This window comes from Pan troglodytes, chromosome 9 (genome assembly GCF_028858775.2).
Source record: "Pan troglodytes isolate AG18354 chromosome 9, NHGRI_mPanTro3-v2.0_pri, whole genome shotgun sequence".
NCBI classification, from domain to species: domain Eukaryota; kingdom Metazoa; phylum Chordata; class Mammalia; order Primates; family Hominidae; genus Pan; species Pan troglodytes.
The window spans coordinates 86,652,304-86,674,086 of record NC_072407.2 but is presented as its reverse complement, the minus strand read 5'-3'; the positions used below and the strand labels follow the sequence as shown (position 1 = coordinate 86,674,086).

The 21,783-nt window shown below is 37.9% G+C and overlaps 1 protein-coding gene and 1 pseudogene across 22 annotated transcripts in view; one reads left to right on the top strand and one right to left on the bottom strand.

The window, feature by feature from the left end:
• DLG2 (discs large MAGUK scaffold protein 2) overlaps positions 1-21,783 on the top strand; it is a 2,168,441-nt gene that overhangs the window by 976,061 nt on the left and 1,170,597 nt on the right. The gene's annotated exons all lie outside the window — the stretch shown is intronic.
• Positions 9,688-12,486, bottom strand: LOC134807312 (large ribosomal subunit protein uL6-like; annotated as a pseudogene).

The following is a 21,783-nucleotide window of genomic DNA, read 5'->3' as shown; positions in this document are numbered from 1 at the left end:
TTCCACATGGGTGGTTTCAGTGGAGTAATGAGGGAGGAGAGTTCAATTGGAGTGGGAGAAAGAAAGAATGAAAGGTAAAGAATGGATTAAACAAATGTAGGCAGACTTTTGGAGCAGCTTCAGAGGAAAAAGTTAAAATAGAGGAAAGAGGTATATTTCTGAGGAGATGGAATGAATAGATGTAATTTTCAGCTCATGGGGTACATTAGTTTTGGAATAGAGGCTACTAGAGTACACATCAACTGGAAGCTGAAAGGGTTCTTTCTTGGTACCTTGTATTTACTCTCTGAAAGAGAGAGATTATATTATGGACTCAAAGAAGGTGGTGGAATTTGGAATAGTTTCTGAAGGAACATGAGACAAGGGAACTTCCTAGAGTCATCTCTAGGATTTCTGAGCAGCTTTAAGAGCAGGTCTGAGTTTGGAGATATGTTTATGGAAGGGTAGAATTAGTGTGGCTCTGTGATTTTCCCTGGAATCCTTCCTTAGAACCAGGATTGCAGGCATAAAGCATGCCTTCAGGGCCATGCCACAGGCAGTCTCAGAGGAATCAAAGCACAAAATGGGCCAAAGACAAGATCTGACCACCTCACTATTTTGCTGCAGGCCAGTTCCAGTAGACAGCAAACCTATCAAATAAAGAGTTACAGAAAATACATTTTTGCATAACTTCCCCTTTGAAAATGCAGTACCTTGATTTTCCTGTTTAAAAACATATTACAAAACACACAAATCATAGCCACTATGAGTAGCTTTATGCATTAACACCTAATTCATCAACACACTGAAATCAAACATTTGGGTTTCTTTATTTAATTCATGAATTTCTCTCCATCCTATTCATTACACAGCCTTTCTCCTTCACTAATAATATCTACCTCATGGGGCTTTATTCCGTAGGATGCTGAGTTGGTCCCATTATATAAAAACAAATATTTTCTGCTGAGTATCATAGTTCATTTTAATGGTCTATTACCACCTTTTTGAAAATGGGATATTTGTACATGGTGACACTCTATAAAGAAACTGTTACTAGGGAATTAGTCGTATGTTCCTTTCATCAGAGAATCCTTAATGGTCATATTCAAGAGCTCTAAGGTTTGTGGAACTTTTGAATGCATGGCAGTACTCAAGATCCAGGAAGAAAACAAAGAACAAAACCTGCAAAGAAAAATGGCCCCAATTCAAAGCTTATATAGCTTAAGTACTTGGAAGCTTTATACCTGAATCATTGGAGGAGAAATCAAAGAAAATCCTATATGTCATTTGTAAAAATTCACATTTTATTCATTTTGTTGCTTTAGAAAAAAAAAAAAGAAATCATAATTACTCAGAAATGAGGCACTGTGGCACTGTCTTTGTGTTGTTATAAGGGAATACTTGAGGCTGAATGATTTATAAAGAAAAAAATGTTTATTTGGCTCATGGTTCTGCAGGCTGTACAAGAAGCATGACAGGAGCATCTGCTTCTGGTGAGGGCTTGACGTTGTGTGTCTGTGTGTGTGAGATATATGTATATATATACACACACATGTATATATATAGAGAGAGAGAAGGAGAGAGAGAGAAAGCCAGAGTGAGCGAGACAGGGCGGGGGTTGAGGGAGGTATGCCAAGCTCTTTTCAATAACCAGTTCTAGCAAGAACTAAGAATGAGAACTCACTAATTACCAAAAGGAAGGCACCCAGCAGTGCATGAGCGATCCAACCCAATGCTCCAAACGCTTCCCACCAGCCCCCACCTCCAACATTGGGTATCAAATTTCAACATGAGATGCGGAGGAGACAAACATCCAAACTATAACGGATAAAATAGAGAAAAATGAAATAAAATGAAAGTCAAGAAGCTACAGTCTTCCCCTTAGATTTCAATTTCTCGCACAAATTTTATCTACTTGCATCTCTGTATTAGACTGGGAAGCACTAGCATTCATTCTGAATCCATTTAACTATGATACAAACACCCTAGAATGCAGGTGCCCTTTGCACTAGTGATAAAATAAGCCTTTGGTAATCAAGGTATCAGAACCAGCCTGTTTCTTCTTCTATGAAGGGGGTTTCTTCTTCTATGCATCTCCAAGTTCCTTTTTAGTATTAATACGCATTAGCATTCTAAGTGACCTCTATTCTCAATTGCTTATAATCAAAAGTGCCAAATAAGATGACTTGGGTATAAGAGCATAGGTTTTGTAGGCAGTAAGATCTTGTTCATAATCTAGTTCCTGTTTTTACTAGCTATGTTACCTTGGGTAAGTTACCTAAGGTTTCTAGGCCTCATTTTCTTCATCTGTAAAAGGGGCTAATAATTCCTACTTTATGGCATTATTGTGAGAATGAATTGAAGTATGCTAAGTACTAAGCACCATAACTATCACATGGTAAGTGCCCAGTAAATGGTAGATATAATTAATATTAATGAATACTCATACAACTAAAGAGGTGCATGTAGTATTTTCTGCATATGGAAATCATTTCACTGTACATTCACACCAATTTGGGTAATAAATTCTAGAAAGCCTAGTAGGATCCGCTTTAGCCCCCAAATACCGTTCACATCTCTATGACAGAGGTTACTGAACCAACTGTGTCACAGACTAGATGTGAGCTCTCATCTGCAAGTCATCTACGAACATTTAATGAGTACATAATGCATCCTCAAGGAATTTATGATCTAATGGCTACCTGACTATCTATAGGTGTTTAATAAAGATGTTTTAAATAAACGCAGAAATGAGTGAATAGGCTAATGGAATTAATCTTGGAAAATTTACACAGGACAAAATTTTGATCATCAAACTTAATTTTGAAAACATTTCTACCGCACTGATCTATTGAAATACCTAGATAATCGTAGTCTGATGTGCCTAGGATTTGATGCATGCTTGCCTTTGTTGTTTATATTTCATTGAATACATTATGGCCCAATATTAATTATCAGTTGTTTTATAAGAAATATTAATTTGGTGATGATTGTAACTATAGGTCTAGAGAAGGCATCATTATCATCCTTTATTTATATATATGTACACAAAGATGTCTGAGCAAAACCTTCTCTCCCACTGTTTCTTCAACTGGCATAATTGTACGTACCTTTCTAAGTGCAGTTAAAATGTACCTCCTATATGAAGTTTTTCTTAATTCATTCTTTGTGCTTTCATAGCTCTTATTATGCCATTAGTACCTGAAATATTTATTATATATGTTATCCCCAATAGATTTAGATAATATATTATGTATTATATATGTTATAAATGCCTCTAGCATTTATAAATTTGTATTATGTTTGTTTCATATTTACCTGTCTTACTCTCTCAATACCTACACACACAAGTCACATATAAAGACATACACTTTAAGCCCTTCAATGACAGAGAATATGCCTGGGTTATAACTTGTACTACTAATGTGTGAAGAGAGGATGTCCCATCATTAGACATCCGCTGGATAACATTTTTCATTTCAGGGTCCAGCACAGCGCTTATCATATGTGCATGCAGTAAAGGTTTGATGATTCTAATGAAGTGAAACCCTCAGTATATATTATTCAGCAGGAACTGACTAAAACCTTTATATTAATATTTGCTTTTTTTCCTTTTTTTTTTTTAAGTGTAAAATCTTGTGCTCTGAGGTTGTTATTTTTTGAACCAAAGTTGACCTTCCAGGCCATTGGTTTCTAGAATAGAGTTTTTTTTTTCTTTTTACATTATGAAGCTTTGGATTCTGGTTGTTTCTGTCAGACTGAAACATCCAAGTAATTCATACTGCGCCTGTCTTCTGGGTGATGAGAAGTCTGCAGAAGTTATGCTGGCCCCCTGCCTGGCTCTGACAAAGATAAAGTAAATGCCAAAGAATTAAGGTCCAAAGAAGTTGTCAAGAAGTTACTTTCTTCTGTTTACCCTCATACATTTTCTTAATTGCCAGCTTCTATAAACAACTGGCATCTTTTATTTTGTACCTGATTCAAATTCTTCGAAAAGTCCTTCTTTTCATTTACAGCCACGGAGGTGGTCAAACCCTGTGGTGTCAAGTACTCCATACTGATTCATTTGAATTTAAATAACCTGTTTTTTATGGGAAAGGGATTATTTTCTTCCATCTACTGTGTGCATAGATTACTTGAATCCACATAGTTACTTATTAACCACTGCAAACTAGTGCTAGAGAATACAGCCGCACCCCCACCTTGAAAATTTTTAAGAGCCCACAGCTTTGCTTTTTATGGAAAACTAAAAACAGACAAACAGAAAATTCCAAAACAAAGCTTTAGATATTTCAGAGCTGACCCCCTTCTCAGAAGTTTTCGGGAAGATATCTCACAACATCATCCTTGTGGAAGAAATGTAACAAATTATTGTGTAGTTCTTTTCACTGAGTTAGCCTGAATGTTGTGAACCAGGTTTCCTATGTCCATCCAGTTGTGGAGATGCTCCACTGGAAATATGTTCTACTGGAGTGAGTGCAATTAATAAAATCAAGCACGGGAAATATTCACCTGTGGTGCTACCACTCTGTGCAAAAACATTATTAAATATAACTATGGGCCGGGCGCGGTGGCTCACGCCTGTAATCCCAGCACTTTGAGAGGCTGAGGCTGGCGGATCACGAGGTCAGGAGATCGAGACCATCCTGGCTAACACAGTGAAACCCCGTCTCTACTAAAAATACAAAAAATTAGCCGGGCATGGTGGTGGGCGCCTGTAGTCCCAGCTACTCAGGAGGCTGAGGCAGGAAAATGGCGTGAACCCAGGAGGCGGAGCTTGCAGTGAGCCGAGATCGTGCCACTGCACTCTGGCCTGGGTGACAGAGCGAGACTCCGTCTCAAAAAATAAATAAATAAATAAAGATAGTTATGGATGGTCACTTAATAGCTTATCCTTGTGTTCGATGAGAACCTTTCCCAAACTTTCAGGACAAGTGATCTACAATCTGCTCCTCAGGCTTTGGGTAAAAATAACTAACCTTATTTTAGGCCCCATTATATATCAGATATTGATAGTTACTTGACATATTTTATTTAACCCTTAGAAAAGGTGCCTATTATAACGCCCATTTTACTGATAATAATTTGAGGTTCAGAGACGTTCAATAGTTTGCCCAAGAGCACATAGCTAGTAGTTGGAATATGAAGGGTGTGAACAAAGCCTGTCTCCCTTCATAACCAGTTCCCTCTCTCTTATCCCTGACTGCTTCCTCTTTATCCAATTTTGAAAGTAGGAGTGCCTGTAGGGTAAGGTCATGGTTTTGAAACTCTTCGGTAAATTTTCCATGCTAAGCTGTTAACTTTCTTAATGCAACTCTGCAGGGGTACAGATAATCGAGAATGTGCTGCAGTATGAATTTTCTATAAATGAGAGATATGTGTTTCTTTAGCACTGCAGGTTCCAAATTCAAGAGAATTTGTGTGTCTTGAAACAATGGCAGAGGATGAGGGAGAGGCCTTTGACTTATCCTATGTCAGCCACACAGCGCTCAGGCACCCACAGAACCCTCATTATTTTCTACATACAGGAATTATTATTTTCCCACACTCCCCATTTTCTTTTCTTGGTCTGCTTAAAAAATTACTTCATTCCCATAAGACATCTTTTTTTTTTTTTTTTTGAAATGGAGTCTCGTTCTGTTGCCCAGGCTGGAGTGCAGTGGCACGATCTCAGCTCACTGCAAGCTCCGCCTCCAGAGTTCATGCCATTCTCCTACCTCAGCCTCCCGAGTAGCTGGGATTACAGGTGCCCGCCACCACGCCCGGCTAATTTTTTGTATTTTAGTAGAGACGGGGTTTCACTGTGTTAGCCAGGATGGTCTCGATCTCCTGACCTAGTGACTCGCCCGCCTCTGCCCCCCAAAGTGCTGGGATTACAGGTGTGAGCCACCGCGCCCGGCCTCCAATAAGACATCTTACATGTATGTATAGTGCCTTGCACACTATAATTTCCAGATGCTCTTTTGAAAGAAAACTTTACCAGGTAGCGAAGTAAGATAATCTCTTATTGCTGGAGGAAGTGAAGAAATATTTTTCACACTAGGAGATGCTCAGACAGATATGAGCCTCTCATTCTTCTGAATTGGGTTGAGGATCATTCCATGTGAAGCAGTGGGATAGGCTTAGAATACATAGATGGACCTTCGAAAAGACCCATCTCAGCCCTCGGGAAAACTCAGGAATGATTTCTGGATTCTTAATATACTGCATCTTCATGTATAGACGGCCACGTATTGGGGAAGCAAAAAATAAACATTTAGAAACAGGCAGGTTTGGGTTTAAATTCCCCATCTACCACTTACCAGCTCTGTATCTCTGGGCAAGATACTGACTGTTTGAACTTCTTTACTCATCAGTAAAATGAGAATGACATAGAAATACTTAAGTGGGTGATTATAAGAATCAGAGGTAACATATATAAACTATCTGGCACAATGATTCAACACATGGTAGGGCTTTAACACCTGGTTGCTTCTATGGTTATTTTCCTTGTCATATTTCAAAAACATCATACACTGCTTTATAAGAAGCAGGCTTGTATGCCCATTGGCTGCAGGGGCATTTTTGCTGTTCTGCCAACTAGTGAAAGAAAAGTTAAAAGCCCTATACACCTATTCTTCTGTAGAGAAGTCTTGGCCTAAAAAAACAAACAGAAAACCCAAAGCAATTAGTGGTCTAAATTGTTCTCAAGTTATGGGTGAAATCTCTGCTTTGTAAGAGATAAGATTCCCCTATTTTAAGAGAACCATCCTTCCAGATTTGAGGGAATAATAATTATATAGAACATTTTACAGTGTACAAGGTGATTTTACTAACCTGCATTATGATTTTTCTGCAAAGGAAATCTATTTGGTCCCTTAGTATTGCAGGTGAGGAAACTGGGGTAACACCTGGGAAATAAAGAGCTGGGTCATCAGATTCTACATCCCATGCTCTGAAGCTGCTTATGTAATGGTTATAACTGCTCTCTCTGTTTCTAAGGAAAGAAGTTACAAAAACTGCATTACTTGTTTCTAGTCCACAGAGATTTCCTTTAGAAAGTTACATCTTCATCAAATTCACTAAAAGGGCCCAATTCCTGAGTAGGCCTTCCTGGACAGACTGATTTGGCAGTCTAATCACCTCGCATCCTGCCCCCCAACCCAAGTAACTAGCACAGCCTCAAAAGTGCCTACTGTATACCCAGAGACACACAGAGCATCTACCTTAAAATGTATTAACAGGTGTCTACATAGTGATGGAAAATAAATTGATTTAACTGTGGCCAGAGCTTGAATAGAGTAGAATTAAGTTTAGAATGAAAGATATCTCTTTAATCACCAGCTTAGACTAGAGAAGAAAAAAAATACTGGTAAGGAAAAAATTACTGTAGCATTATTTTAAGGACTCTTTTTTATGCAGGTAATTTTTCTTGATTCTTTTAAAATAGCTAAATCAATTTGCAGGTGCTCTCTGGGGTTTCTTGATAGAAAAATAAAAGACTGTCTTTTCTTTGTGTCATTTCTCAGGGCTACTACAAAATTGGGCACCTTGACTGTTCAATGCACATTATATTGAAAAAGGAAAGCACTTAGTCTCCCTCTTTACTTCATTCCAGCTAGGAGGTAAAACTGTCCATGTAGAGTGGGGAACCTCTAGCTGTGGTTTACAGGTAGCACAGCAGGCAGGTACATGTCTTCTCTTCTGCTTCATTTATGGTGGATTCTATCTTACTTAATTCCTATCTCCTTGTCACCTTGATTGTAAGCAACAGGAAGGCAGGCACTCTTATTGTTTCCCATTATATACCCAGAACTTCATATGGTGCTTGGTACATAGGAGCTATTTGATTTAAAATTTCTTTGATCTATGAGTGATTGCAGAAATTTAAAGTGTATCTCTTTCCATCACTTTAAAATTTCTCATTATAGCAAAATATGTATCTGGATTTGATTTATACTCCATACAAATTTATTCCTATGCAATTTAGGTAGGAAAAGCTTTGTATATACAAAGCTGCAGGAGTTGGCTTTAGTTTACTATAAGTATTATTTTTCAGGACTTTGCTGTGTTACTTGGATGAATTGGTTACTATAAGTTTGAAAGTCATTGAGGAAATTTTAGTGGTAATTTAGGAGTAAGGTTTGGTAATTCAAGCTCCTGTAGAAACTTATAAAGGAATCAACCTGTCTTTTTTTAATACACACACACACACACACACACACACTACATATATATACACACACACACACATGCATACGTATATATACATATATACGTATGCATGTGTGTGTGTGTGTATATATATATAACATATCCACACACACACACATGCATACGTATATATACATATATACGTATGCATGTGTGTATGTGTGTGTATATATATAACATATCCACACATGTACAGTTTCATTCTTTGACAAAAATGGACATTTTTACTTCCTCTAATAGGAACTGGCATTTATTCAACAAACTCGTATAGAATATATTGTATGCAGGTAATGTTCTAAGCATTTTACAAATATTGAACTAATATATAATCTTCATAATCTGATGAGTTAGGTACTGTTATTATGCACAGCAAGATTAAGCTCTTGCCCAAGGTAATCCAAGCTTGAAAGTAGAATTGAGCCAGAGTTTTTAACTGGGTAGTCTGGCCTTGGAACCACTTAAACTACGCTGCCTTACTGAAGCGAAGCATACAGGGAGAGATAGGTCAAATCCAGGCAAAAGAAAAACACCAAGTTTGGAGCACCCCAGTGTTGCTGACTCTCCCAGAAACATGCAGTTTTTCTCATCATTAGGCTTTGAGCTTGTTTTAAGGATGGATTCAGAAGGAAGGGGAATCTTTGAGAAGCCCATCTCCAGAAATCAAAGTGAAGGGCAACTGAGAAGGACATCTCTGAAGGAAGTCAATAGTAGCTAATAATAGCTAACATTTATTGAGCGCTTACTATGGGTTAGGCAATTTCCTAAAGACTTTATGTGAATTAACTTATGTCATCTTCAACATAACCCTTTTAAAAGAGGTATTATTGTTATCTTCACTTTATATATAGTGAAGCTGAGACAGAGAGAGTGAATAATTTGCTGAAGGATATGCAGCTGAGTGGCAGAAGCTGGGATTGAAATTCAGAAAGCATGGATTCAAGGTCTGTTCTCTTAACTACTGTACTGTTACAGTGTTAAGGAAAAGAGACCATGGACTGTGTGTGACTCTAACACCTGGTTCCCCAGATCAGTTTCCCCAGAGGGAAAAGTGATCAGAAGTAAAAATTTTGTTTATTTTTTAAATGTAAAAACATTTTCCAAATCAATAGTTGTTTTTTTTTGTTGGTTTTTTGTTTTTTTTGAGACAGAGTCTTACTCTGTCACCCAGGCTGGAGTGCAGTGGCCTGATCGCAGCTCACTGCAACCTCCACCTCCTGGGTTCAAGCAATTCTCCTGCCTCAGCCTCCTGAGTAGCTGGGATTACAGGCGTGCACCACCACGCTTGGCTAATTTTTGCATTTTTAGTAGAGATGGGGTTTCACCATGTTGGTCAGGCTGGTCTTGAACTCCTGACCTCATGATCCTCACGCCTTGGCCTCCCAAAGTGCTTTGATTCCAGGTGTGAGCTACCATGCCTGGCCATCAATAGGTCTTTTATTGTATTGTTTATATATCACAAATAGGTCTTAGGAATCATCCAGCATCTTGTTTCTGTAGCTGGGCAACTCTTAGACCTTATTCATCATCCTGCAGAACTGTTCCTTTTTCAGACACATAGATACCATCCAAAAGTTTTCTGATATCTTTGTTTTTAACTGTTGTGGCTTGCTGAATCAAAGCAGCTGAATTTGAAATAAGCTCAATGTTGTTTCCTTCAAAGATTAATTCATCGTTCTGGGCTTGAGATACCAAACAAGCAACATTTGGCCTTATCCGAACCCTGAGGATTTATTTTTCATCCAAGAAATTTTGGATGTCAACAAGAGACCCATTCTCCTAGATAACGACATTGATAGGGAAGTGAGCATGTGCAGACCTCGTCTTGTAATGGAAGCCCACTGTTAACACCCTTGATCATGTTCTGTGCATGACTACAAAGAGTACAGACAGTAGCCAGGTCTTTTCTGTTTCTCCATTTGTCAACCGGAGCCTCTTTTTCTTTCCAAGGAGACTGAGTTCTACATTGATATGACAGAAGTCCCTTCACAGGGTTCCTCTGGGGCCCTTCACAATAACTGTGTGTCCCTTCAGAGTAACGTTGACATTTTCTGGAGTGCCAACAGTCTGATTGCTGAGAATAGTCTTCGTTCTTGCCGTAGATGTGGCAAAGAGCAGAAGCAAAAATTTTAGAATTGAAATAGTTCATAGGCTTATTATCTTCAGGAAATTAATAGAATGGGGATGATGAGGAAATTCTATTGTCAGTCTGGAGGGATGAGGAAGCCTACTCAGACAGGTGTGCTGAGCAGCCTGAGAGTGGGAGGCACACTGAGCATAGGAAGGAATTGGATATATCAAGAAGAGAGGGAACTGAGAAAGCGGATATGACCCTGGGAGGGAGCATTGGCATTGAGCAACCCAGGGCCCATGTGTGATTTTCTTTGCTCATTTGGGAAGAGCCACTAATAATGTTTGAAATTAGGACTCCAGAGGTAGTACCAAGTAGCAGGCAGATGTAAGTTGAGAAGTTGAGGAGCATTGGGTTTTAGTCTTAGTAATTAGCCTTATGACCTCACCAATGCCCTGGAAGTAAATGGTCTAGTGTTCCTTCATACAATTTACAAGGCTTGAGGTCAAGCAAACCTTTATAATAAGTATTAAAACTGTCAATGTTATAAGATGGCAACAACTATTATTTGTTTATGCTTTATTTGTAGAAGCCTTAATGATTCTTTGGTTTTACAAAAAGAAAATAATCAAAAGGTCACTTTCAGACAAAAAAAAAAAAAAACACAGATATCTGCAATATGCTGCAGTTGTATTGCCATTTCAGAACATGAAAAATATGTTCAGTATAAAACATCCAATAAAATAAAAAGTATGGCTAGTTGAACAATTTCAAAAAATAACACTCAGATTATATTAGACCAAAATGTCAAAAATAAGCAACTCTTTCCAAATGCTAGAGTCTGGGATCCTATTATCATAATATTGGTTTACTGAATGAGGAAACTTAAATAAATGAGAAGGAACTCATAACATACTTGATAAAATAACTAAATTTAAAAGTTAAAGAGAGCTAAAGACCTAAGTTGAGTATTTTCATGCAGACGTGATGTGAAATTACACTGAGTGCTCTCAGATTTTATCAGTGGTCCTCAGATTGGGTATCCCAGAAGTGCCAATAGAGGTTCTTGAATTATATTCAGTGTTTCAATGTAAATATGCTGGTGATGATAGCCAATAAGCTAATGAAGGTATGAATTGTTACACTGGAATTCTATGAATGCAGTATCAACGGCATGTTGACCAACACTCTAATTTGCTGAACACACACACATACACACACACACAAATATGAAATCAAACTAATAATTTCTGAAGATAATACAGAGTTCTGTGTTAAGTCCCATGATGAGTTATGGAGTCTCTGGAATATTTGATTTCCTCTGTTCCTTCTACTTCATACTATGGTTCTATTATTAAATTTATAATGAAACAAAAAGTATGGCTAGTTGAGCAATTTCAAAAAATAACACTCATTTAACCTTATAATGGATAAAGTATGTACATTAAAGCCAGACAGACAAAGAAGTTCACATTATAGCTCCATCATTTTGTTGCTTTTAATCTTAAATGATTATTCATCTTAACTTCTTTTGATCTTAACTTCTTCCCTTCCAAAAATGGGACTGTCACCTATTTTGTTAGGTTGCCATGGGATGTAAATGAGATAACATAGGACAGTGCTTGGCACATAGTAAACCCACACTAAATGCTGATATCATTTCTCTTTCCCATCTTGTCTGTGGTATTATTACTGAATTTTAATGAAAGTTAAATTATCTATTTATATTTCCTCTTCACCTTCCATTTGGTGCCAAGGACACATTTGGACCATGCAGGAGGTTAAGCAAGGATTACAATTGATGTTCTTCCTTATATTCTGTCCATTTTTATTACTCTTGTTGAAATTGCTTATTTGCAATCTGGCAAGATTTCAAGACAATGAATTGAACAACACATCTAATATTGGATCAAAATGAAAGTAGAGGTTGGAACTGCTAAATCAAAGATGAAATCAGCCAAACAAGCAAACAGGTTTTCATTCCAGCTCTCTAAGGCAAACATAAGGTAGAGAAACCAGACAGAAAGTAACATAGTTAAGAAAGCCACTGAAGTCATTAGCAGAGGCTAAATGAGCTTCATATTGGCATGTTGTAAATGTTTAACTTTTTCTAAGCCTCACAAAAACTTAAGAGTTCTGCTAGAAAATCTTGTAAGCATCAGATTTTACCTCTTACTTGGCCAGGGTGTCATGTTTTGAAGAGACTGCATTGCACTGTAAACCAAAAGCTCCACACTAAGAGCCATCTCAGGCCATAGACATCAGATCTAAACCAGAGTTCAATCACAGACCACAAAACAAAATGAGCTGAGATGTCTAGAGAGTAGTGCCTGGCACTTTTGCCTTTGGCATTGCTTTGCTCTGAATCTGAACTTCCCCAGACAAGAACAAATGAAGTAATCTTTCTCCCTCTCTTGTCTCCTTTAGATCCCAAGCAGCTGCAGTTTTGGGTTATAGTTTGTCCTGCTACTTAACCACCTGCCTTTTCAGAGGTCCATGACAATTCAATTCAGTTCTTTCAGGCATTTATCAGGCTGCTTCTCTAGGTTAGAACCTATGGGGGATGCTGAAAATTCATCTTAGTCAAAGTCATGACCACTGCTTTCAAGTTGTTCACTGTCTAGCAGCAGAGCTAGGTAATTAAACTTCAGTTCAATATAAACAATGCTGTGATAGAGATACACATCATGTGGTGGGTTCACAGAAAAGAGTGATCACAGCCTGGGGGTGTTGGGAAACTTTTCATAATCATTGCTATAATCTTTGTAAGGGAAACTCTTTGTAAACTTCTCGAGGTGGCCTTATCTGACTCTCCTTGTAGCCTGTCCTCTGGCCTGCAAAGCCCACTGGACATCGCTTTCTTTGGACACTTACCACACTTCACATAATGGTCTGTTAACCTGTCCATTAAAGAGGGCATCCCAGCCAGGCACAGTGGCTCACACCTATAATCCCAGCACTTTGGGAGGCCGACATGGGCAGATCATCTGAGGTCAGGAGTTCAAGACCAGCCTGGCCAACATGGCGAAGACCTGTCTCTACTAAAACGGAAAAAAAAAAAAATTAGCAGATGTGGTGGTGGGCACCTGTAATCCCAGCTACTCAGGAGACTGAAGCAGGAGAATTGCTTGAACCTTGGAGTGGGAGGTTGTGGTGTGCCAAAATCGTGCCACTGCACTCCAGTCTGGATGACAAGAGCAAAACGCCCTCTAAAAAAAAAAAAAAAAAAAAAGTGTGCATCCCTTGAGATCAGAGATCTTAAGTTTTTAACTTTTTTCTCCAAGTACCTTATAATAGCAAAGAGCATTATATTAGTTTCTTAAGAAATGTTAATAGAATAAATAAATATAAAATTTGAATTAAGACTTACATAATGAGTAGAAGTTTGTCAGGTGTGCATTCCAGAATAGGAAAATGATGTTTCCTCTGCCTAGCATAATAAAAACCGTCATTTTTATGTGTCTGTTTTGTACCCAAAATGACAGTAAGAATTTTACAAAAACTATCTCCAAACATCATAATAATCCTGCAAGGTAGATTTTACTCTCCACAACTCACAGAAATGGAAACCCAGACCACTAGTAGTTGAATAACTTGGCCAAGGAGGCACAGCTGGTAGGTAGCAGAATGAGAATTTGAATCCTAGTCTCCTTAACTTCAATGTCATAGTTATACTACTTTTCAATACTTCTTAATCTGTGTAAGTAGCATATAAATCCTAGGCATTAGAATTTTAGGGAGGACTGTGGCTATTTCTCAGCCAAATGAATCTCTGAAGGCTCAGAAGATATATTTCAAGCTTTGATTTTTACACACACACATGTGCATATACATACTTCTGTGACTATACATTTGTTTCACTCATATTCTGTAAGAAAAAGAAAAACTTAATCTGCATTGTCCAGATTAGCAAAGGGAAGAAAGGGAAATTTATACATGCACCCTAACTTATTCAGAAACACCAACATGGTTCCTCCCAAACAATGTCTCATTGGTTTTCTCAAACCATGGTAAACTACCAAGTTCTACATTTTGTCCTTGGGTTTTCACTGTTTCTCATTTATCCTTTAATTAACGATTAAACTGTTTATTGTTAAATGTCATGGTACACATTTTTGTGTGAAGAATGTATGAAGAAGAATTTGGCAGTATGGTGTTGTGGCTAAGAGCACAGATGTTAGAGGTGGACTTCAAATCCTGGCCATACCACTTTCTTAGTATGTGATCTTGGTGGGAGGAGGTTACTTAACTTCTCTCAGCTTTACTTTCCTCATCTGTAAAATGAGGAAGATGACAGAGTCCTTGAGGGAATTAAGTGAAATAATGTGTATGAAGGCTTAGTATAGTGCCTAGAAATATAGGTGCTTTGTTTTTTGTATTTGTTACTATCTTCATAGTTAAGGTCCTAAACAAAATAATGAGAGAAATGCATAGCTGAATGGAAAGAAAATATATATACAAGTATTAAATAATAATAATTATACTTGTATTTTTATAGTTCAAATAATCTATTTAACACATATGTATTAGGTATTTATTACAAGGAAGATGCTCGAAGTTCTAAATGCTTTAGCTTTCCGTGCACGCCTGTATATTTTTCACGTTCCTTTTAAAGCATCTACTGGGCAATAAATTAAGACCACAGTAGACATTGGGCTTTTAGGTTAAAAGCCAAGAGTGGTAATGGGCATCAGTATTGGCCCCAAGGAAGGGTGGGTAAGGAATATAGAAGGGCTGTCCATCAAGCCTTTATCAGAAAGGCAGCATTGGACTTCCTGCCAACAGATGCCCAGTGGAGCTGGTCACATGGGCACACCCAAGCTGTGGCTTTTGAGGGCAAATATGCTGATCTTCTGTCTGAAATTCCCGCTGCCTGGGAAGAGCTAAAGGAAAGTTTGTTGTTATTGTTTTGCTTTTCTCTGAAGAACTTCTTGAGAAAACTGAAGCTTTGTTTTCTTCAAAGGATCACTTGCTCTTTGCAGAGGCCCCTGTTGTCATCCTCTCCTCCAGCGGATTGATTTATTGTGCTTTTCTGAGGAACTTCTGGATTGCCCCTGTAGTCTTCATCTATTGCCTCTCCATTTCCTTGTTGACCTTGAGGATGTCCGGTATTTCCCACTTTGTGCTCCAGTGCTACTTTGTTAAAAGGCTTGTTTAAGCAGATTGAGAGGAAAGTGGGAGCTGCTGAAGCTCTTAATGCTTGTAGGACACAGCCTCCTTCAAGTTTGTTATTGTGGCTCATTCTGCAAAACCCCAAAAGCAGACAGGGAAGGAGAGTGACATTTATTCATTCATTTAGTCAGAAGGATAACTTTGGATAAATTAAATTTAACAAAGTTTAATTGAGCAAAGAACAATTCATAAATCGAACAGTCCCTCGAACCAGAATAGGTTCACAGAGACTCTGGGTAGCTCTATAGTCAGAGATTTATGGACAGAAAAATGAAGGTGACATACAGAAAATGAAAGTAAGGTGCAGAAACAGCTGGATTGTTTACAGCTTGGCATTTGCCTTATTTGAACACAGTTTGAATAGTTGTCCGCCTGTGACCGGCTGAAACTGGTTGATAAAGAGTAGGTTGTAGTCTGTTTACACATCCAGTTAAGTTACAGTCCACTATAAATGAAGAAATCTTTAGCATGAACTTAAATAAGTAGACAGTTTAGGCTAAACTTAATTTTACTATTTGTTATGTATTTTTGAATACTTTATGTGTGTCAGGGGCTCTACCAACTCAGAATGTCAAAATGAATGAGACTTTTGAACTAAAAAGGAGATCAAAGATCATGTAAGAGGAAAAGACTGAGAATCAGGGAGATGAAGGGGCTGATTGAAGACAATACAGATGGTTAGAAACAAAGATCTCAAATCCAGATTTCTCAACCCAAATCGCCTGACATACTCTTCACATATGTTTTAATGCCCAAGCTGCAGATGCCTCAAGTGCAAATAGAGCAGCTGTACAGAGCATTTTTGGTAGTATGTATGTATGTATGTATGCTTTTTTTCTTTAAAGAATATGGCTAAATGTGCCAATAATTCTGGTCTCCCCATTATCCTGCTCCAGTTATTGCAGTGAGGCAGCAAGTTGCCCGTGATTACTTGCTTATTCTTATTATTATAATGATTTTCTTGTTACAGCTGCCTTTGTTATTTCACTCAGTCCAAATTTTACTAAGAATCCAACAACGAGAGCAGGCCAGTGTGTGTGATTGGTTCAGTCCCTGCATCATAAGGATGGCCCTGAACTTGTATGTTTCTAGGAAACAAGCCTGGCCCATAGTCTGCATTCATCAATAACAATGACAGTGTATTGAGCAACTTCCGTGTGACAGGCTCTGTATCAATATATAATGAAGAATGAGACACAGAGCCTACCTTCAAGGAACTTTTTTTTTTTAAATAGTCATAATACACGGTGAGAAATGCTGTGATAAAAATAAACAATGTTGTGGGAGACCAGAGGACAGATTCCTGTCATCCAGGGAGAGGGGAAGAGGAGGCAGTCAAGAAATGTTTCTTGGAGTAAGTGGTGCACGAGTTGATTCTTAATGAATGAGTAGGATATATTTAGGCCCCAGAAACCTGTGTTGCAGGAGGTAGGGGGTGGGTGAGAAGAGGAGGCATATCACAGTAAGAGGAAACAGGTTAGAAAAAAGCACAGAGAAGTCATGGTAATGGCTGGTAGTTAAGTGTGGCTGAAATGAAATGTCCAGGAAAAAAAGTGAGAGTTTCAGATTTTGTTGGGAAAGGTAGGAAAGGACCAGATCAAGAAAAGCTTTGCATAATATGCTGAGAAGTCTGAACTTTGTTCTAAAAATAAGAGCAACCAAAGAGTTTCAAACAGGGAAATAATTGATTGGAGAAAGTCCAGAATGATTATAAAAATAGCCCTGACTTTCTCTAAATGGCTACATTAATATACATGGATCATAAACATCATTTTATTTGAATTATTCTGGGTAGCCAGTCTTTCTTCTTTTCATCTCAGGAGCAGAGTCCTATTTGATGCTGAGGAGTTTACTCAAGAAAGAAAAGCTATGGAATTGCTCAAAGTCATTCATAGCTACTGACTTATGAAGAAGGTATACATTTAATGTGTCCTTTTATTGTGGATAGGAAAGACCCTTATTACCCAAAGACAGGAGCTTGCTTGCAGTAAAACTAAAGGATGTAAAAATTTTGGAGTGTTGCTTTTTCTGATAGAAGAATCTTTAAAATATAATCTTATTTCCAGTAGCAACCAAAAAGTCTAAGGGCAAAGCCCAAGCCACAAATTCTGAAGCTTCAGTTATTAAACAGTTTTAACATTTACCTTCAGGGATGGCTTAAGCGTATTAGAAGAATGGTCTGAAATTTGCTTGAATCATCTGTCTCCACTGCTAGACATGATTCACTTAGTGGAAGTTGGAACTCTTCAAACTTAAACCTGACTTTACTAAAGGCTGTCAGCTTACTATGGTAAATGCTCCTTTTAGCTCCATTTGTAAAATGGGATCAAATTTACATGTTGCAGTGTGCCTCTTCCTTTTCAGTCAGAGTTTCACTCTACTCTCAAACGGAGCACTCTTCTTTTTCTAGGTCGACTGACCTTAAAACTAAAAGTGTCAATAAAGATTCTTATTTCCAGTGATTTTTTTTCTTCAAACATGATAAAATAACCTGTGATTTTAAATATATTATTTTGGAGGGTTGGAGCTACCTCGGTAGAATGATCAATGAGGATTTGTCTGCTTCTGTCTTGAGATCACATGGACACAGGAAGGGGAATATCATACTCTGGGGACTGTGGTGGGGAGGGGGGAGGGGGGAGGGATAGCATTGGGAGATATACCTAATGCTGGATGACGAGTTGGTGGGTGCAGCGCACCAGCATGGCACATGTATACATATGTAACTAACCTGCACAATATGTACATGTACCCTAAAAGTTAAAGTATAATAAAAAAAAAAAAAAAAAAAGCAAGACTGAAAAGAGTTCTGGAGTCTCTGCTGTTCTTGTTGACAAGTACTAAGCTTTTGATAGAATAACCTCTGAGTTCTATGTTTGAAGTCTGGTATAAGTATTTCAACACAGCAAACTTCCATTTGGCAGTTTGGTATTCAGGTCTGATGGTGGGCAAGGCCTTAGGCAAAACTGTTTAGTATAAATAACATCTTCCTCTCACTGGTTCAGGCAAAGCCTGGGGTGTGGCAGTGAGGAAAAGCGAGTGAAATGACATTTATTGAATATATATTATGTTAGGGACTTCTCATCCTTTTATTTAGTTCTCATAATAATCCCAGGAAGCATCAGTTGTTATAAAAATTGTACCAAAGAAAAAACTATGCCAGAGAAGTTAAACAACTTGTCCAAAGTTATACAGCTAAGAAGAGGCAGAACCAAAATTTGTGCCTAGGTCTGTCTCCTAAGTCCATCATTTTTTCTACTATTTCATGTTACCTGAAATAGCACCAGCTGGTACCCGTATTCCTTGCCACCCATTTTAGAACTTTCTTTTCAGTGAAGATATTTATTTTGTTGTATTGTTATTGTTGTCTTTTTATGTGTATGTATTGGGCAGGGGAGTGGTAGTGAAGTACGGCCTATTGTAATATCGTCTTGGTGTTGAGATCCTAGGACACTTTGAAGTTCCAAGTTTCCCTGGTTCACTACACTGTCATCTCATTTGATCACTGCAACATCTCTATAAGGACACTTTATTGTTGTGACAATTTGACAGAAAACAGAGGATTTAGTAACATTGTATTGCTATTGTGTGTTTTAAGATGAATTTTCTTGTCTAAATCTTAAATCATTTTCTCTATAGAACAGTTCATTTTTTCCAAAATAATGTGATAGGGTCAGAAAATTTTATTATCTTATGACCAGTCTTCTTAATTATGGTTTATGTCCATTCTCTCAGTTATTCATTCATTCATTAGATAAACATTTCTTAATGGATTGGATTTTTTTTATGGGCTAATTACTGGTCTAAGCCTGAGAGAAATAAAAATGGAAAAGATAGAGTCTCTGCTCCATAAGGAGCACACATAATCTAGTGAATTATTTGCAATGTACTCCCTGCCATTACTTTTGGTAGCCTTGTTTACCATTCAAACAGCAATTTTTCTACACTGATACTCTGCGGGGATGGCTCACAGTAGAAACAAAACGTGGTTTGTGTGTGTGTGTGTGTGCGTATGTGTGTGTGTGTGTGAGAGAGAGAGAGATGCATTTAAGAATCACCCAGACCAAGTTCATAGAATTGGCGTCATATTTCCTGAAACAAACAGACAAACCAAACAAATGCTCAGGTGATACTTCTGACTGGCTCCTATGCTGTGCTAGGAAAAACAGGAACAGTGAGTGCAGGCTGAAGTGAACAGTGAGGCTGACTGCTAGAGTTCCAGAGCTTTCTTCACTCCCTGTTTCCTTACAAGGAATTGCTGGAACATAAAGAGTTATGCCATCAGAATAATATTGAGGTGAATTTTTAATGAAAGAAAATTGTTATAATGTGTTATTCAGATAGAAAAAGCAGATTAGAAACTATGTACAGTATCATCTTATTCTTAAGACAACAAATATATGTGTCAATGCACATTAAAGACTAACATACTATCAGTGGCTCTATTTAATAGGTAAGATCATGCATTTATTTTTAAATATTTTATAGTTAAGTTCCTACAATCAAGAGTTACTGTTTTTGTCACATAACAAATGACATTTAAATTCTCATGATGTTTTAAAATGTTAAGAAAATGAAGGACTTGCAGTTAAGAGCACAACAAATTCTAAAGCAAAAGAGAGTTGGATTGAAAATTAGATCAAAGGAGGAGTCATAGTAGCAAAAAAGAGCTACCCCAAACCTAACCTCAGGATCAAAACAGGGGTGGAGAAATGTCCCAAATGGCTTCTACAAGATTCTGTTGCCCCTTCTGAGTTATTTACTCAGACATAGGCTCCTGCAGTCTTTCCCCTACCCTAGAGGCTATTAGGAAACCACTGGATCTGCTGAGGCTAAATAGATGATGGTCTTGGGTGGCGTTAAGGATTTCTTGATGGGTCAGTAAGGGAAAGGGTTGAAGAATATCACTCATTACTTGAGCCTGAAATCCTTCTTAGGTAGACCAAGGCAAGGGGCAGGTAAAGCAAACATGATACATCTGGAATATGTCTCTATTGTACCTCAGTGGCTCTAAGAGTCAACAACTGCCTGGAGAGGGGCTTTGCCCTCACAGTAACTATGAATATTTTGGAGGTGTTTTATATTTATTTTAAGATGCTGTCTCTTGTAAAAATTATGAGAAAAAAGTAGAGGAACTTATTCTCCATTTTCCCTTTCTCTTGTTCTTCTTTCCTCCCTCTTTTCCTCCACTTTTCCTTTTCTCCCCTTTCACAGCTATCTCTGTAACTTTCTCTCCCTCTCTCCATTTGTCTGCCTTTTCCTTCTTCCCTTTCTCAGTCATATCCCCTTGCCTGAGCTTTTGAGTATGTATGTGAGCACCTAATTTGTCAAGTTCTGTTAGGTACTGGGGACACAAATGAATAAGATGGGCCAAGTATCTCTTCTGAAAAAATAGAGAATGACAGAGGGATTGTTAGAATACTTGCTAAATATTATAACCTAAGGAAGAACTTGAACTCTTCGAAGTTTTCACATGAAGAGCAGAAACTTTTCCTAGGCACTTCTGCCGGTGTGATCAAATGAACTCTGCAGCTGAATCTCTCAGTTGGCTTCTAGGAGCTGTCAGCTTCAAGAGCTTGGAGATGCTGCTAGTCTCCAGTGACAGCTCCCCAGCATTTCCACAGCTACTCTCTAAAGCAGGTTGGTTTTTACAATTACATGTGAATAAAAACAACAAAAAAAGGAACAAAGGGGAGTATTTTTTCAGTCTCAAATAATTTTGTATTGATCTTATATTTCCCTTTATTTTTGAACTCTGAGCAGACGCTTCTTGTTTTCTTTGTTGTTTTTACAAAAAGGTGTATGTGGGAAGGGGTTGCAGAATTTGCTTATAAAGCTCAGAAAATCCTAAGTAAATCAGCTATTATATCTCAGAGATTAGGAGATTGAGACAAAGACAGAGCAAAGGTGGCACTATAATTAACAGGCAGTTGCAGGAAAGGAAGGATTCATGCTGTGCAATATGTAATTTGGAAACCAAATGTTCTTGTCAGAGAGACCTGGCCTTGTGCAGAAAGCTATGGGGGCTGTTCTAGACAAATGAACTGACAAAACCTGCTTAGTGTGCTGGAGAATACTGGTCATCTGTTCTCTTTTTCAATCTCGGTCACAGCCAGACTATTCATCATTTCACTCAATTATGCATTTAACAATTATTGATCACCAACTATTCATTGAACACTTTGCTAAGCATAGAAACACAAAGATGAATAATTTAAAAATCCTTGCCCTCAGGTTGGTTTCTGTTTTATAAAGAAGTTAAACATAAAACTGACATCTTTCTCTCCAACCCACCAAGTGGCTTCTGAGACAGAAACTCACATAGATTGTCATGAAAGTAGAGAGGCTCTTCAAAATTCATGCAAGTTTCA